Here is a 20,108-nt window from a genome sequence, read left to right as displayed (position 1 = left end):
TTCCATTTTTTTTTTAAAGGAAAAGAAGTACTAGTGTGAAATTGTGTAGTTATGGGAGTTTAAAAGAAGATGGGAGTCAGGGAAAACTGCTAAAGAATGAAGGGAAAAAGTTAATGTGAAACATAGTGACCTGCTGATTTTATGGTTACATCAGGAACTTTAACACCATCTTTGGCATTTGTAGGCAATTGTAACTATTGTGTTATGTAGATGTCAATAGGAAATGTTATGTTTTCACAATGAATGGGATCTGTTTTTTTCTTAGGTAATAAAACCATGTAAAGAACATATGACCTATGGTTCTGGAATGGTAACATCCCTTTGGATATAAATGAAGGAAAAATGTACTTGTTTTAATTTTTAAGTTTGATGGGTGACTGCAGAAATCTTTCTCTTGGAATTAAGGTAGTGTTTCAGATGGTGTGTGCATCCTGTTGTTACAGAAATTAAATACAAAAGAAGAATTTTCAAAAGTGAAATGAATGGCCCTCCTTTTGCAAAGCTGATTTTTTTTTTTACTGTGCCTCAGTTCTACATAAAAAGCTGTCGGGGGCGGGGGGGGGGGGGGGGGGGGGGGGGAGGGGGGGAGGAAGGAGAAGCAGTGTCTACTTCTTTCAATTAGTTTGACAAATTATGAATATTTTTCTCACACTCAAGATACACGTTTCCTGTTTGTTTGCTTGTTTGTTTGTGGATACCTTCAGAAAAGTCTCTAGAACATCTCTCAGAAAAAGTTATGCCCATTGTGAAATCCTTCATGAAAAAGAGTATTTGTGGATTGCACTCCCCTAGAATTTTCATAGACTTGAACTCCTTATTGAGGAGGTTCATTTGTATTATCACATGTACAAAACACGAAGATCATGAATTTTCTTAGAAATGACTTAGAAGGTTGTCTTAAAAATCATTCATTTAAATTCTTCTATTACAAGAATGTGTCCAAAGAATTTGTATTTCATAACTGGTTGGAGATCCTACTCCTGGAAATTCTTGGACTAAGTGACTACTGGGCATCATTAACAAGCAGGCTTGTGTTATATTCAGTTTTCTCCAATATGTGCAGTATAGTTACACAAGAGAATGCAAAACTTCAAGTCCAGATAAAATGAGATCAGAGATACTTGGTCTGGGTTTTGCATGGCACCATTATTTTGCAAAGCAAAACAGCACTCTTTATTTTTAATCAATTCTGAGTTACTGACTGTCCTCTCAATGAAAGAGATGGAATGATGTTCCAATACTTTGGCAAAGGCAGTTTACTGTTTTTCCATCATTACAACAAAATCCCAGCTGCAGCACTGTTAAATATGTGTTCAGTATGGCTCCTTCTCTGTTCAAGATGCTTTTACAGAAATAGGCTGAGTGCAAGTCTACCAGTCTGTTAGTAGTGCCCAGAGAGGTAATATGGGGCTGAACAAAGTAAATGGCTAAGGAGAGACAAATAATATGAGGATGGAAGCACTACCATGCTCCACCACCTGCACCTATTAACTTTTTGCCTTGGAAAATCTTCCTCATCAGATGGTGCAGAATCTCAAAAATAATTTTACTTGCCAATTAATAATTCTTGAATTAACCCTTGAATTGGAATAATGGATACTGCTTTATGATTTTAAAATCATAATTCTAATATGAATCATGTCTTTCTACCCCTTCCACCTAAATCCACTCTTTTTTAATCACTTTACATTTGGTAAAGACCAAAACAGGAAAGGAGATGAAATAAAACAGCATCTAATATGATCGTGTTTGAGAAGTACAGGAGTTATTATATTTGTAATTATACCTTAAACAGAATATTCAACTCTGTTATGATCTCCCTCGTGATATGATCCTACACACACACCAGTCATTTAGGTACAGCATTCTCTCTGCTTCACATTTTGTTACACCTTGTACTCTCTTAATGACCACACCAAAAAAACACTAGTGGCCAGAATTTATTCTAAATGCTACCAAACTTGTTAATATATGTGTTTAAAATCAACACCCTTAGAAAGTTTAGGTTTTCTAAATAATCCCATAAAACACCAAAATTATTAGAAATAGCACATGTAGAATTTCATCCTATTTGCAAAGCTATTAATAAGGAATTTCTTGTAGTATGTTCTCTTTCCTAACTCCCACTCTACTGAGAGCACTATCCTTTCCCATCTGTTAAGATGGAGTAGAGTCAGCTGGAATCAATCAGTGTCTTCCTACAAGGACCCACCACCATTTTCTGGGATATAGGATTTTGAGACATTAGCTTCCCATGTTATGAGTGGCTCCACCTCTTCAACTGAGGTGAATTCCCAAAACAGCTTCATTAAACTCACTGAACTTTTGACAGGGCATTGTCAGTATCTGTCCTGCCTCTTTGTGAAATTGTAGGCTACAACAGCTTCTATCTGTAGCTGTAGCCATCTAAGAGGTGATGTTAATCACCATTTTCTGAATGAGTGAAGGGAGCAATGAGGAAATTCAGTTTCCCCTGACATCAGGCAGAGGCAGAATGAAGTATTAAAGTTTACCAGCCAAGTCAGAAATGTGAATGACTCAAATTTGTATTCTGGGGAAGTAACAGCTGCCTCAGCTCAAGGTCACCACAGTGAATAATACTTTGGCACCACCTGCCTCCTAAGCCTGAGCTTTGCTTTTCTTCTCGTGCATGTTTGTATCCATAATGTCTTTTGCTGTACTATTTAATGACCAAGATTCTCTTTCCTTTTTGGTTGGCAACTTGCCATCACTGTAAGAACAAGTATTTCAAACACCTGACTGTTCTAACATAAGCTTAACTAAATTCTACCTGCAGAGTTTCATTCCTCAAAACTACCCTATTTCTCCAAACTTCAAATATTTTACTTAGATATCTCACTGTGACTGTCGCAATTGTTTTGGCTTCTGCATATTCTTATTATTTGACTTCTACATATGTTACTGTCTTTTAGGCCTGGGTAAAAAGTATTCAATGTGAAACACACAACTGCTCTTTAACCTTGCTTCATTGTTATTTGTTTTTTGTTTGTTTGTTTGTTTTTTAATATGGTATTGGATCTCTTCATGCATTACAATATGTTTTGGTAGGCTTAAAAAAAAAAAAAAGAGAGAGAGAGAGAGAGACTCTTTGCCTTTGCTGCCTCTGAGGACTTTCTTGAGAACTCAAAATGAAGCCGATGAGATTCCAGGTACAAGCAAGCTCCTTCAGTGCAGCATTGTGCCTATTTCAAAACTCCCATCTGTCTCTTCAGAATCACCTTTCAGAGGTAATCCTGGTTGTGTTGACAAGTTCTTTTGGAAATGGGGTCAACTGTTGAGATGGGGAAATAAATGTCAAGACATGGTTGTTTATACTTTGCGTAAATGCATGCTACAGTATCAAATGTATATTTTATTATTCCTAAATTTGTTGAATTATATTTTAAATAGTGCAGTGCTCCTTCAGTTTATTGGGCCAGTATATCCAGACATAGCTGAGAATTCTTGTTTTGCGTTGGTATTTGTAAGGTATCTTTGTAAGGTCCAAGCTATTGGCATCCCTCATACAATGCCTATGCATATACGTGGCTTTGGCGATGTGAACTGCACCTTTGAGATGGTTTGCATTCTTATCTCCCACATGTTATGCTGGAGAAAAGGCAATGAACTTGAATGACAGAAACTTCTGCAGAGGTCAGAGGACATATAAGTGGAGTTCTGTCTCAGTGTTCAGTATTATATTGCTTTTATCTCTCAGTGGTAATAAGACAGCAAGATTAATGACAGTATAAATAATGGAATGATTTTGTTTTGACATGATTGTTTCATGTCCTTACTGTACAGAAACTTTCATGTTAATTTTCTGTCTTGCTATTGCTTATAGCTCTACAACTTCCACTTTATGGAGGGACAATAGTCAGTACTTTGTTTAGGACCAATATATTGCAAGTGATTGCTTTTACATCATTCCTGGGAGAAACATTGCTTTTTGTATGGCATCTAAGTAAAGCTAAGGAACTACATAACTGCTGAGATAAACTTGGTATGCCTGACAAGGCAAGCACAGTATATTACTTTTTGTGGTGCGTAGAACCATGTGAAATGAAAGCTGTTTAGTGTAAAGTTTCATGTGAAATGAAAGCTTTTTACTGTAAAGAAAAGGTCAGATTCACTCCTTCTGTGGGACCATCTAACTGTGAAATAGGTAGATGATCACTTCAGTTAATCACGTGGCAAAGTTTAACAATGGTGTTTGTTTGGTTGGGTTGGTTTGGTTAGGCTTGGTTGTTGTTTTCAATATATATATATATCTTTATTACACAGTCTAGGTGTTTCTGATACCAATATCAATTGATTTCATCCTGATATGCGAAGATCAATGTTAGTCTGTTGGTGGTCTTAAAAGCAGATATAATTTTGAAGTATTTTCATAGTGCCTTTATCTTCCACTGTATATTAAAGATCCTTTAGTATAACTGAGAATTGGCACCTATGAATCTGCAGGAATAAGCTCCAACATGATGTAATTCTTTCCATCAGGGACAGACAGAAGAGTTTCAGTCTAAATGCACAAGCCAAGAGAGATCCTTTTACAGCACCCATGCATCTTACAAACCACCCATTTCTGTAGCCCAGAAGCCATAGTTTGTTAATTCCACTCACATCAATTACAGAGAAATAATGCTAAATGACTCATCATGGGAAATTCACAGTTGATGTATCTTGTTAAACACACTCCCCTAGATGAAAAAAATAAGTTAAAATGAAATTGCACTTACTGACAATGTAAATGATATGCATACAGCAGTCATTGCACACTTGCAGTTCTCATGGTTCAGAATCTATTTGAGAACCCAGAATAAATCCATAATTTCAGGTGCTGTAAATATCTGCTTTGAACCTTGGCCCAAAAATGTTTTAGCAAGGAATTAACATTTCAAGAGGAAAATTAAATTAGGTTTTACAGTTAAGGGAGGCAAAAACAAATTACATTATAAATGAAAGGATTTATGTTTGCACATATTCAGTAAAGTGACCCACCTTTTCAGTTCAAAGGTGCTTCATAATTAAAATCTAACATTTACAGTAACTAGCCATTTGTGCTTTGCTAGGAACAACATTCTGTTTCTCTTCCTGAGAACTATTTCTGTCTTGAAAGATCCACCACTAGTTATTTTTCCTTCATGACAAACAGATAATCAGGATAGGAGGAGCAGAGAAGAATCACATGGAATGTGATTATGTCTGTAGTTTATTTTGGCAAAAGATACATATCTGCATAGTCTTCTGAATACAAACAAGCTTTCTGGATTCTGTCTACCATCAATAGAAATTAGTGAAATTATTTTTCTCCGAGTCTTTCAGGATCTGCCTTTTGTTCCCTGGAGATACTTCCTCTTCATTTTGTTGTAAGTTCTGTCTGAGAGCACACAAGGTGTTGGTTTCTTTTAAGTATTTTATTGTGAGCAGCAGTAATTACAGTCAACACATTCTCCAAACAATATCATCACTACTCTGTAATTTGCCTTACCATTACTCCTTTCTCAATTAATTTAGTGAGGTTCAAATTAAAACCTGTTTTTCAAGTATGTCATTAATACTTGGCTTTAATATATACTAGGTGTGTTTATATACATAATTCTAACATGAACTTCATATAGTAATAATTTCCAAATAGCTAGCTAAAAAGAGTAAATTTCTAAAAGCTTGTGAATGTGAAGGGAGATGTATACAAATATGTATTCTCTTTTGATAGCTGACTAAACCAAACCCCCTCATCACATCATGAGTGTCAGTTGCTCAAGGTGACTGTGACACAAACTGTAAACTATGGCATAAACACAACATTCTTTGTGGACAAAGCATTACTTTTAAATGAAATTGGCTACTTCATGCACTGATCATCCAGGTTTTTGGATGATTTGGCTTTATGCTTTCAAAAATCATTTGTACACACATGCCTAGCACGTGACACAATACTGATGGGTCTGATGTGTCTACTGCCTTCAGAAACCCTGCTTGGGTGTATAAGAGTACAAGGGACCTCAACTGACAGGAAAAAAAAAATCACTGATATTTTGCTTTATGAAATACAATTTGACCTGAAAAATACTGACTAAAGTGATGTCATGTAGAAATGTATATCAGGTTTGTGCCCAAGGCCCAGTCCTGCCAGTATATATGTTCCTTAACTAAGACGCAGAAGAAGTTCTGTTTGAGTGAGTAATCTGTAATTTTCACAGGAAAATTCAAATTCACAAATGCAGGAAAAAATTATAAAAATATCCACTAATATCTGAGGACCTGATGTTGTGGGGTCTTTGTGTAAAAATATGCCAGAGAAAAAATCCTACATAGAATCATAGAATATCCCGAGTTGGAAGGAACCCATAAGGATCATCAAGTCCAACTCCTGGCACCGCACAGGTCTACCCAAAACTTTAGATCATGTGACTAAGTGCACAGTCCAATCGCTTCTTAAATTCAGACAGGCTTGGTGCAGTGACTACTTCACTGGGGAGCCTGTTCCAGTGTGTGACCACCCTCTTGGTGAAGAACCTCTTCCCGATGTCCAGCCTAAACTTCCTCTGCCTCAGCTTGACACCGTTCCTGTGGGGTCCTATCACTGGTGATTACAGAGAATAGGTCACCTGCCTCTCCACTCCCCCTCGTGAGGAAGTTGTAGACTGCGATGAGGTCCCCCCTCAGCCTCCTCTTCTCCAGGCTGAACAGGCCAAGTGACCTCAGCCACTCGTCATATGTCTTCCCCTCTAGGCCCTTCACCATCTTCGTTGCCCTCCTCTGGACACTCTCCAACAGTTTAACGTCCTTTTTGTACCGTGGTGCCCAGAACTGCACACAGTACTCGAGGTGAGGCCGCACCAGCACAGAGTAGAGTGGGACAATCACTCCCTCGACCAACTAGCAATGCCATGCTTGATGCATCCCAGGATACGGTTGACCCTCCTGGCTGCCAGGGCACACTGCTGGCTCATATTCAACTTGCTGTCAACCACAACCCCCAGATCCCTGTCTGAGGGGCTGCTCTCCAGCATCTCATTGCTCAGTCTGTACGTATACCCAGGGTTGCCCCGTCCCAGGTGCAGGACCCGGCACTTGTTTTTTTTAAACTTCATGTGGTTGGTGATCGCCCAGCTCTCCAATCTGTCCAGATCTCTCTGCAAGGCCTTTCCACCCTCATCCAAGTCCACAACTCCTCCAAGTTTGGTGTCATCAGCAAATTTGCTCAGAACACCTTCTAGTCCTACATCCAAATCATTTATAAAAACATTGAAGAGGACTGGCCCTAAAATGGAGCCTTGAGGGACCCCACTAGTGACCATCCACCATATTCATATTTATGAATATTTATTTATGAAAGCACTGAACATGATTCTGTATTAAAACAACACTGTCTCTAGTGTGTTTTCTTTGTTTCTTAATATATTCTCAGCAGCAGAAGTGCTGTTATTACATGGTCATCGTAACGTAAATCTTCTTTCTAATGTCTCAACCTCACACATGTTCAACGTAAGAAAAGAAATGCTAGAACTTAGTAACTATTTTTATGAAGCCCAGAAATAATTTCTGGCTCCTTTGAGGGTGAAATTTAAAGTAGCCACATTTAGCACCAGGTGTCGTGTTAGAGGATATCATTTATCTTGAGATGTAATTGGGGTCATGATTAAAAGGATTCTAATTCCCTGCCTCAGCTATTATTCTTGGGTTCAGCCTTAACGCGCTTCATCAAAGTCTGGCTCTCACTGACAATAGTTTGCTTACCGGGGTTTATTTAGTAAGGCTCTAGTCACCATCAGAGACTGCTAGCTCAAAATTACACTGACTCCTGCATTTGCAGGGCTTGCAACAGATATACATGGTGGCTCCTCCAGTAAATTTTGAAATTGCAAGAAGTAGATTTATTAAAATATATTAATAGATTGGCTCAGTGCTCTGTAAAAAAGGGTAAGATCTCTCTTCCTCCTCTATTCCCAGAGTGCAATTTGCTCACCTGAATCCTGTGGTCATGTTTTGTTACTGATAGTGTAAGTCTAAGTGCTTTCACTTTGTCACTATGGAGTAAGGGGGATAAGAATTCAGCTGATTTTTTGGAGTACTTCGTCAGATTTAAAAGTGCTGCTAGCCATCACATGGGAGGGAGGAGTATCAACAGAAGTTACATGAGTCTGCTCCATCCCAGTCTTCCCCTAGCTCAAGTGGATTTTCTATATATGGAGCATGTGTTCCTTTTGGATTTTAAACTTGTATGCATATGTATTCATTGGGCCTGACTAATCTGAGAAATGATTTCTGAAAGTTTTGCAATATCTGACATGTTTCATTCATAGAAAATGACTTTACCTAGAAATAAAAATGCTGCTATTTTCCCCCCTCTCTGTTGTTCTGTCATTGGGATTTGCTTTTGTTCCTGATACCCATTTTCTGTGTTCAAAACTTTTGGAGGCTAGGAGGGCAAGGGCTCAGAGTTTTGCTGCATATCCTGAAGATGGCAAGGTTCTGCTGAGTGAATGTTCAGAACTGGCCGTCTTCTGATAAGTAGTTAAAACAGAGCCAAAGATCTGCAGACAAGGTCAAGTTCGGGTTTTATGTTTGATCTTTGAAAAGACTGCAACTCTTGCTATCTTCTATTCACAGGACAAGACTGTGCCACACATAAGCAAGACATAATAAGTCCAGGTAGTCAGAAAATTCTACACAGGGCTGCTCAAGGTCTAACTTTTTGCCCTAACCACAGCAATGGAGAAAGAACTGCTGCATCACTTCCTTTCACAGTCTTTAAACTCAGCCTGACATAACCCATCCCACAGTTCCAGGTCTCTTAACATTGCTGTCTTTTAACTAAATCAATTTAGATATGCAGATGGAGCTGTTGAATCACATATGAATCATTTAATACATGGAGTTTGTCCAGCAATTCTGCTCAGGTTCTTCTCTTTGTTTGGGAGATTATTGTAGGAGAGTTGTCCATGCATGTGGCTTAAACAAAATCAGGAATGAAGCAGTTTTTTTGATTAATTAATGACATATAATTACCCAGAAGTCAATGAGCTGATTCAGGATCAGCTCACAACAGATATTCAACATTGGATACTTAAAAAATGTTAATAAGCGCGTACAAATTTCTAAACACACTTTTATAAATACTGCCAACAAGTTTTACTCCTGCAGACATTCTTTCCCCCCCCCCCCCCCAGCCCCTTCTAAAATGAAGTAAGCACTTCACAAATGGTTACTTGTGAGCATGTCCCCTCTCTGGCAGCGTGGGTTTCCATGTTTGCCCACCCTGTTGGCAATGGGAGTGCTTCCACTTTGTGCATACCACAGCAGCTCCCTGCAACCTCCTAACCCATGTGCTGGTGAGAGGAGACCCCGAGTTCCTGCACGCACCTCATGCTGTGGCTCCTTTTGCTGCTGCACTCCATACTGTCAGCCCACAAGCCAGAGGGCACTCTGTCAGACCTAGATGGGGTTGCAGTGGCATCAGCATGACTTCTGGCAATGTCAGGCACAGGTTGACTGCTGCTCTGAACAGGTCTCTCCTGCTCAGATCCACTGCCAGGTCTCTTCGCACAATCACGCATTTTCTTCTGTTTTTTATACATCTTGTCAAGGGGACTCCTTTCCTCAAAAGCCCAGATGACCTCCTGGTTAATTTAATCGATCTGATAGTTGTCCTATGAAACTTCATCATTGTTCATTTAATCTTTGATGTTCAGTTTTGGGCAAACACTCTTTCAGACTTTTTTGTTTGGGTATTCCATTTTGGTTATTCCATTTGGATACATCTCTTACACTCACATCCTATCATCTAGTCTTACACAGGTTATGTTTCCAAAGAAGGGCTGAGTAAATTCCTCCACAGGAAGTAATAATATTTAATTATAACGCTAATTAACGTATTAAACACCACTTTTTAAAAATTGTTATAAATATGATGATTATGCTACAATATATGGTTAAGTAAGAGTGCCCTAAGAAGCTGCATGGGATTTTGAGATGTCAGTGGAGATTTGTGTTCCTCCAGTTATTAGACTGATTAAACTTTTAAGCAAAGATTTAGTTAAAGAATTTGATATCTTTAAAGAGTTACTTGCTAATGCTATCTTTTAAAATAGCATTTCAGGAACCCTCTAAATAGGTCGATTAAAACCTCTTAAGTTCTGTCCTGCACAAAATTTCATTGTGGAGGCCAGAAGAGCCTGAAAATCTATTAGTTGCCATACTGCAGTTTCTGTGGTACCACTGTGTTGCTGTGCATTTGTAGACTGAAAGGAAAGAAGACCTGATCATAGATAGACACATGAAATCCTACATCAGACTTGTAACGATTTTGACTGCTATATTTTTCTTAAATGAGACACCGATTGTGGTGGGTTGACCCTGGCTGGCTGACAGATGCCCACCCAGCCACTCTCTTGCTTCCCCTCCTCAACAAGATGGAGGTGAAAATCAGATGAAAAAACTGTGGATTTAGATAAGGACAGGCAGACCCCTTACCAATTCCTGTTACAGGCAAAACAGACTTGACCTGAGGGAAATAAATTTACTGCCAATGCAAATAAATTTGACTCTGTCACGCCTTCCTCCTCACACTCTTCCTCTGCTCCAGCATGGGGTCCTCCCTGGACTACAGCGTGGATATCTGCTTTGGTGTCTGGAGCACCTATTCCCTCTCCTTCTCTGACCCTAGGGTCTGCAGGGCTGTTTCTGGAACATTTTCTTCCTCACTGTCTTGGAGTGTTTCTCATTTTCTTAAACGCATTTTCTCAGAGGTGCTACCAGCTTCGCTGATGGGCCCGGCTGGGCCTTGTAGAGACAGCTGGAAATGGCTGTGGCTGGCACGGGACTGCCTTGGCCTCCGCTCACAGAGGCCACCCTGTGGCTAACGTCTAACAAAGTGATTAAAAGAAGTCTTTTCCTGTCCATGTAGTTAATACCATTATAACATGGGTTAGTGTAACAGAGGGGAGACTCCAAAGCTGTTACTTAGAATAGAGATCTCATTTTGAAATTTCAGGTTTGTTCTATTGGTTTGAAATGGCTCATTTGTGGAAAAATCTGTCCCATAAGGATAAATTAACTGTGGCTTTTGTTCATTTGTCACCCAAAATATGACAAAACTACAGTTAATCAGGAATTCCCAGAACATGACATTTATTTATTTTTAATGGGAAATGACAGTTTTGTTAAGGATTTTCTTGGAAGGTCTTGGTTTGTTGTATTCTGCATGTAGTGATATAAAAGAAAAAAAAAAAAGTAGCTGTTTTGCTAATAGCACTTTATTATATAATGTTTGTATTTTTATATATAAAAGATATTTTGTAGAGGATCTAAATTTGTGAGTTAGAGGTAATTGTCACAGAATCATAGACTGGTTTGGGTTGGAAGGGACCTTAAAGATCACCCAGTTCCAACCCTCCTGCCATGGGCAGGGACACCTCCCACTAGACAAGGTTGCCCAAAGCCCCATCCAACCTGGCCTTGAACACTTCCAGGGATGGGGCATCCACAGCTTCTCTGGGCAGCCCGTTCCATTTCTTCACCACCCTCATAGTAAAGAATTTCTCCCTAATGTTTAACCTAATCCATCCTGTTTTAGCCTAAAACAGTTGATCCTTGTTTTATCACTACACTCCCTGGTAAAGAATTGCTCCCCGTCTTTCCTTGTAGGCCCCCTTTAGGTACTGGAAGGCCTCTATAAGGTATCCCCACCGCCTTCTCTTCTACAAGGCTACAGAGAAGAGCCCAGGCTAATGACCAATTTAGGTGTGATTGAAAATCAATTTGTAGTATTTTTTAAAGTCTTCTGATCCCTAAATGCCAGCTGGATGTAGCATCTCTAATATCCCAGTAGTAACAGTCTTACTTCAACATAGAATTTGCAGATTAAAAAAAAAAAAAAAAAAAAACTTTGTTTCTGCACCTAGCTTCTACTGATTTCTCTTTCACATTTAGTACTAAAACCTCTGAGACTCTTTTATTTTAATTCACGATGCTGATTTCACAGCAAGATACCATATGCCATTTTCTGGCACTGTACCAAATAGCCTAAACTGATCTTAAACCTTAACCATTGTTGCAGAGAAATCATATCCATTTGTCTGGAAAGTATGCCTATCTTGATATCATCAGTCTAGGATGAAAGCAAGTATTATAAATGTTCTGTTCTGCTTTATGTTCTCTTAGAGCCAGATTTTAGAGAGAGACATTTCAAAGAGGCCCTGTGAAACTTCAAGCTTGCTGGAAGAGGAAGGAAACAAACGGCAGCTATGGAATGGAAGCCTGGAATCTTGGGTCTAAAATACAGGTAAAGTTGGGCACCACTTTAATAAATATTTTATATATACAAGCAAATATTTTCAGCATTCATTATGTCTTTCTCTGCTTTTCTAATACATTTCTTGTGTATTGTGACTTACCTGAACACATGCTGGGTAGCTTCTCGGCCATAAACTGATATACAGTTCCAGTTATGCTGATGATATGGTAAGGAGATTTTATGGGTCAGCACTTCCTAATTCCAGCTTGAAGGATGGCTAACTTTGTGACTCTTCAGGTGGCAGGGAAAGGCTCAGAGATTTTGTTAGATGAGGAGTAAAGCAACTACAGGTGGAAATAAATATGAAGTGTCTCTGGTGAAATGGACCACCGATCTATTGAAGGGTGATCCATGACTCTGAAAAAATACATTTTGGAGCACATGAACAACCTACTGTTGATGGAAAGAAATTTGGGTTCTCCACAAGCAAAAAACAAAAGGCATTTCAAGGGTTAGTAGGAGATTGATGCTATACTTAAGGGATGTTGTCTCTTTTATAGAATCATAGAATCATAGAATGATTTGGGTTAGAAGGGACCTTAAAGATCATCCAGTTCCAACCCCTCTACCATGGGCACAGATGCCACCCACTAGATCAGGTTGCCCAAGCCCCAACCAATCTGGCCTTGAACACTGCCAGAGATGGGGTATCCACAACTTCTCTGGGCAATGTGTTCCATTGCTTCACCACCCTCATAGTAAAGAATTTATTCTGAATATCTTATGTAAACCTACCTTCTTTCAGTTTAGTCATTGCTCTTTGACCTATTACTACACTCCTTGATAAAAAGTCTCTTTCCACCTTTCTTGTTCACCCCCCCTAAGGTACTGGAAGGAGAGACTTCTTTTTCCAGGAAAGTGCTGCTATTTATCTATTCATTGTTCCTCACTGCTTTTTGTCACATATTGGAGACACTGTAAAACTACACTAAAGTGTGAATGCTCCTTGGTAGTAAACCAGGAAGAAAAGAAAATGGTAATTATAGATTACAGATATAATTTGTATTATATTTATGCTGATAAAAGGAAAGGCCTGAAATTATTTTTCTACTTACTATGAACTAATCATGCTTAAAAAGTGAGAATGGTGACTCCTATTAAGTTTTATGCAATAAAAAATTATACTGAAAATAATTCAATAGATTCAAGCCCTATCTTGTCTCATTGTTAATTACTGTCAGGTGTAAGAATGTGCATGGTTTACAGAGGCAGAATCATCCATGAATGAGATGATTGAATAGAAATTATACAAATGATGAGACAGAGAGATTCCAGCATTACCTTCAATTTCTGTTGCTTTCTTCAGCTTGTGGTATATTGAGCAAATTCAAGTGGGCCATGTTTTCTGCTGAGTTTCATCCTGTGTATTTTAGAGGGACATCGGGATATGCAGATGAATCACGAACCAGGTGCATAAAACCTGATTTTTCTGTGCTGGAACATGTAATAAATTAGTTTTGGTCATTGTTTTAATAACTGCTAAGTAAGTTTAACAACATGTTATGAAAACTAGGAAAAAATGACTAAATTTTCTTTGATGCTATTATTTGGTTGCATTTTTCCCCTCAGTCTTTATTCTCTAAAGCATAAGATTGGCTGTCTTTTTAACACCTATATTTCAGTGTTATATCATAGTATACGTTACTGGGTGTAATATGTGCTGCAGCCTGTTCAGTACAGCTCCTCAAGGAAAAATGTGTTGATGTTGATAAGCATCTGTGATGGAACTGGGCTTCAAGACTGCATGAAGTATCATGGATTATTTTTGTTTGTTTTTCTGATTTCTGAGATAGTTAATGGCTAAGCAGAAGAGTACTGAAGGTGAAGGTCAGATGCCTCACAATCTGATGCCATATGATAGCATGAATAAAGAAATAGATGAATAGCAATATTACCTGATTCTGTGAAACTGTGTTTTTAATCCTCTACTAGTTTGTGTTTGCAATGCCAGACTGAGTCGTCCTTTATTCTTGGTTGCTTCAAGAAATTAATTATTTGAAAATAAGCATCATAGTCTTGTTCTTTGCAAAAATTGACTTAATTAAATAAAATTTCACATTATTCTGGTAGACTTACTCTTGCTACCAACGTGGTTCATCCCATTTTTTCTTGTCTAAACTGAAGGGTACTACTAGACTTCAGTTGAAGTTTAATTTATAATCTAGATATAAGCCCCAAATCCACTTCTAAATTCATGGCTTTTCTCAGATTACAATGTTCTAAAAGCCAAAATGATTTTTTTTTCTTTTCACAGGAAGGGTACATTTGTGAACCTCACACTCAAGTTTGGGTTGTGAAGTCATGCTTTTGGTCATAATCTATCTATCTTCTCTCTCTCTCTTTTTTTTTTTTCTTTTTTTAATCTGATACTCATTTTTGAGCCTCTATAATTTTCATTATACAAGCTCAGCTTTTGCATTATTTCTTTAACAGTGTTGCTTACAATTTTCTTACATAATTCTATTCTTATTGCCTCAGTGGAAACCTAATGTTCCTGAATTTTAATTCTGTTTTCTCTAATTTGCTGGTGTGGAGCAGAAGCTCCTCTATGCCAGCCTCTTCGGATCTGGGACTGTGTTGATTACAGAGCAAATACGCTAGACATCTTTCCTGGTAAATGTTGTCATTTATGGAAAGATGTCGTGTTTTGCTTCATTTTTAACAAGAAAAATTATGTGCCTGTGTCTCCCTCTTGTGGCATGAAAATATTTCAACCAGAAATTGTTAATCATAACAACCATTGGAAAAGAGCACAACCTTTCCTGATTTCAGGTTTGCACACTGCTACTGCCTTTTTAATGCTCTTTTAATGCTCAGTTTCTATGATGCTTTAATGGAATTGTTAGGGGTTCTCTGACAGGTGCAGCGAAAGCTTCGAGGTAAAATTTTGGACAGAGAGAAACTCTATGAGTTTGTACTGTCCCTCAAAAACAAATCTAGTGCTTTTGTTTACCTTAACAACGGTAAATTTCAAACTTCTTCTTTTCTCATATTGTACTCAGTCCCAGTTTTTAAGGCCCAGCTAATATGAAGACCTCCATTTCCTTACAGAAAGAAGAGTGTATGAACTTTGTGTCATACCTGACAAACCCTGCTGTCCTGTTTCTGGACTAGGTGGTTTGTATGTTGCTTACTTGTGGTCTCTGCAACGTCCCTCCCAGAACTTCTGTCTCCAGCTTTCTGTTTCCAAGATCTCCATGACAAATAGCAAGTCAGGTGTCTCTGCTCTGTACCTGCAGCAGAGATGTGTTTAAGCTTCAAACAACCAAGCCATCCCAGATAGGTAATGAAAACTCTTCAAAGTCTGCTTTGTTTTGGTTTTAAACCTTATGATTTCTTTTTATTATTATTTTAATTTTGGCTTCTCATTTTGAAATCCTGTGGACTTAATAGTCTAGATGGGACATCAAGGCACATCAGTTTTATGTTCTATTGATTTTTACACAGTGTGTACTGCAATGTGCTTGCCTGTATAAGTGAAGGAGACTAATATTTCTCAGTAGAAGCAGGCATCATCTCAGAGCTAAAGGAGCTTTCAGGAAACTGAGGACCCTACCTCAGGGTATAGTCATACACAGAGGCAGCCTTTAGTCAGATCCAGGATTATAAAAAGCTATCTAAGGAAGTAATAAGATGTTCTTTTTATTAAAGCCCATGGCATAAAGAATGCTAAATGTTTTCAATTGTATGCACATGCATTGCCTTGCACAAACTGACCATTAAAGAATATATCCTAGCAGCAGTAGTTTGGTAGACCACATTATTGAAGATGGTTACCTAAACACAAATCCCCAGGTGAGCAGGACTGAGAGTTACTAAATGTGTATCACATCTCCGAAGAGATCAACACAAAACACAGCAAAGACAAAAAGCAATATAGTTGTCTCTGTTCAAAGTATGTGTCTTTAAGCATAAACCGCCTTTGGAAAAACAACAACAACAAAATCACTGCTGTGTAACTGAATATAAATTGTGGCCAAAGGTAATAAAATGTTTGCAGGTGTGAAGTCTGTTAAAGCTGTTGTATAACCAGGAAGTATAGTTCAGAAGGAAGTGAAGGCATAGACCTGTCTTTCAAACATGAGGCCAATCAGCATGCAGAATTCAGCAGCAGCAAACCCTTAGACACCTAGATAACATCTGTACTTCCTCATGAAAATAAAAAGTGAGGCATTTCCCTGTGGTAAGTGATTAGGACTTAGCCAGAATTGCCAGCACAGACATGGAGTTTTATTCACCAGTTTCAGAATAGCAAAGAAAGTTATTAGGGTGCTGTTTTGTTCCAGGCTCTAAAAACAACATAGAAAACAAGGAAAAATGACCCTTGACTTTGGGCCAGTTTTCTGTCTCAGATTGTCCTAAGGATTTTCTGTCTGTAGTCCTAAGGACTCACCTCTTTTCTTCATGGTCTGAGAAAAGAAATAACATGACCCAGAAGTGATGTTTCTGGGAACCTTTTCTGGGTTTGTGGTTTCTTTTTAACTACATGAGATAAGGGGCATCCCCTGAAAGACTGGGAGATGTGCTTCAAAACACTCTCCTATTTTCTTACAGAAGAGACAAGAGTGTCAAGTTTCTGTCCCAGGTGAATTCCTTAATGATACAACTATAAAGTGGACAAATGCCTTGTCTGTTGAAGAATTGTCCAAAGTAAAATAGCTTTTAACAGAAGAGGTTGCTAATGAGCAAGTGGAGGAATCCTAGTCTGGTGGCTAAGGGCATTTCAGAAATCTAAGCATCAGTTGCTTTAAGCCAGATAAAGTGGAGATTTGAAAGCAAGACTAGTGCCTAGAAGGAAAATGATCTTATTTTTAGTCAGACATAAAGGATTTGCACACCTGTCAGCCAACGAGGGGAAAAATAATCCCTGTTACTGACAGCATTCTGTAAACTCTGATATACCTTGTCTAAGAATTGGGATTTTCAATTCTCCAATCAGGTCCTGCAGGTTGGAGAGAGAGAATATATCTAAGTTAGCATGAGACCTTGTGCTAGGTGTGGATTAGGCTGTGAACACATTTCTGGTGTTCTAGAGGTGAGAAATTTTAAAATATACTAGAAAAAAATCATTTGAATTATGAGAGAAGAAAACATAAAAGAAGCAGTATTTAATGTGTTAAAAGTTTTTTTTTTCTTACTTATTTTTGAATTGTCACTTTTTTTCTATTTTTCACAGATACTTAATAGGTTAGTTTATTTTATTGTCCCTGGTAAGCTCCATTTTCTGTTTCTTTTACACAAGAAGGATATTCTAAATACTACCTGAAATGTAGTAAAAGACACCTAAAAAGAAAACCAGCTAGGAAGTGGGCTTATGGTAATTGTTAGAGCAGGGCAGTATGCCAGATGCAAGTTAATAAAGAATAATAAAAAAATGATCTATCATCTCTATATATATCAGTCTAGATGCTGCACTGTGTCTAATTTTTCCTTAATTGTCAATACATTGGGATTATCATTTCTTTCTCATCTTACCTGGCAGTATTTCAACTTTTATTTAGTTGTTTTGTAGAAATATCTTCTGTTCTTGCTGTATAATTCCATAAGGAAGTGCATTTTTTTGCTAGTAAAATGATAGTGCAGCTGACCCTATCTGTGTAAAAGCCATGCATTAGGTCATAAATAGCAACAAGAATGCCAAATAACATGTAGAAGAAAAGCAGTTCAATGGATTGAAAACAAAATATAATAAGTATATTGACATTATTTGTTTAGGAAGTTTATTCAATAATCAGCCTAATCAGTTCAGATAAGCAAGACAGAGTTTCAATCTGACTCAAAGATCCTGGATTAGCATTTAAGAAAGGTGTATTTGAACATCTAGATGGACTATGTTTATCCACAATAACTGATGTGCAAGAAGCAATAACACAATTAAGGCATAGCTTTTGTCTGCGATTGCTTGGAGAGTGACAGAGCGGGCTTTCTTACTGCGACTGAGAAACTGGCACCTGCCTCCACTGGGTGGCAGGCAAACCTTTCGTCGAGCCGAAGTGATAGCTTTTTTCTTAAACTGAAAAAAAAAAAAAAAAAAAAAACCCACAGCACTACCCTTGCATCCCAGCACTTTGTAAAACTCATGAGACTTTTCTATACATCCAGAAAGTGAGTGAGGTGTTGTCCCCTTCATCCTTCGGGACTCTCTGATTACCCCTAGCAAGATTAGCTCTCTTCTGCTAATGGCACTTCAAAATGTAGTCTCCATACTGTGTTTTAATTAGATTGTGATTAGTTCAAGCATACAGCTTTTAAAAATGAGGATTCCTGAAACGAACACCTTCATGAATACGTGCTACCCACAAAATTCACTGGAGACATCTAATGATTTTAAGTAGCCTAGCTGGAAATTAAGAACAGTGGAAAACAATGTACTGAGTATTATGCATAGCCTCATAACATAAGCAAGCTGAAGCACCACTGAAGAAACTGAATCTTCACAGTGGTGAGAGATACCACTTTTGATCCTCTCTTATAGGGAATTCATGCCTGTGGCTGCAGTCATTACAGTTTTCTGTTCGGCTGTAGTTCCAAGTCCCATACGCAGGGTCAGTGCTTGGATGGGGAGCACTGCTCCATACAAGCAGCAGAGGGACCTCCTCACCTCGTGTGACATTAGCAAGGAATGCACTGCTGGAATTCGTTCCTTCAAGTACAACAAAGATCACAATTGCTTCAGGTTTTAAGGATCCCATAGAATCATAGAATGGCTCGGGTTGGAAGAGACCTTAAAGATTATTTAGTTCCAACCCCCCCAGTGGTCTTCTCAGGATGGTAAACAGAAATTGAGGCGTCCTGGTCACACTGCATAAAGGGTACATTTCCTTTAGGTATCCGAAGTCTTTCTGTACTTTCTGTTGGTCAGTTTATCTTTCTTTTCTTTCTGTTAAGTAATGTATTCTGATAATGGATTTTACAAAGAATCGCTTAACCTCACAGTATATATCACATTTTAGCCATTGTCTTAACACAAATTAGCAGGATAATACAAGACAGAAAAATTCATGGGACTCTGTTGTATAAGAAATATTCCTTTTAATAGCAATCTGTTAGTTTATTCTACAATATATAACCTTGGGTTGTTTTAGGCCTCTTCAGAGATTCCTTTAGGAAAGATTGCACTATTTGGCTCCATAGGATAAATAAAGTAACAGATCCTTTTTCTATGGACAGGCCCAGTAAACTATGCATCACTGAAATAAGATGCCAGCTTTGGAGTTTGATCTGGTTTGATCTCAGAACTGTGGATCAGTGTACTAGCAGCTTCAGAACTCTGTCATGCAGAAGAGGCACTGTATGTACACCGCTTCTCAAAGTCTTTTCCATCACCTCTACTCAAACTCAATACCTGAGGGATTTACAAAATCAAATCCAGGCAACCATAAACCTATAGGTAAAAGATAATCTCCAAAGAACTTATCTGCACCTTAATCTAGAGCATTTATATCAAAGTAGTGAGTCAGGCTGAGAACCTTAGAGTCCCTGAAATGTTTTCAGTAGAGTTTATTTGGAGAGTTCCACTGAAACAGTTGTTTCACATCAGAAACATCAACACAAATTAAAGTTAACTTTAGTTTCAAGTGATAAAATATCTGCTCTGAAATAGAAGTGATTCTTATCTAGTTGTCCTCAGGAGGGGCTTTTTGAATACTGTTGCAGCCAAGCTACAAGGAGAACATTCTCTTGCACAAGTTTCTTCCTTGCTCTTCACAGATGGTAAGTATCAAAGGCTTCTTGCATCACCTTTGCAGGCTGCCCTCAGTCCAATGGCTGATATTTTAAGCTGATGTAGCCTACCAGGAAAGGAAGA

The sequence above is a fragment of the Cygnus olor genome, chromosome 2 (genome assembly GCF_009769625.2).
Source record: "Cygnus olor isolate bCygOlo1 chromosome 2, bCygOlo1.pri.v2, whole genome shotgun sequence".
In the NCBI taxonomy this organism is placed as follows: Eukaryota; Metazoa; Chordata; class Aves; order Anseriformes; family Anatidae; genus Cygnus; species Cygnus olor.
This window is presented reverse-complemented; position numbering follows the sequence as displayed.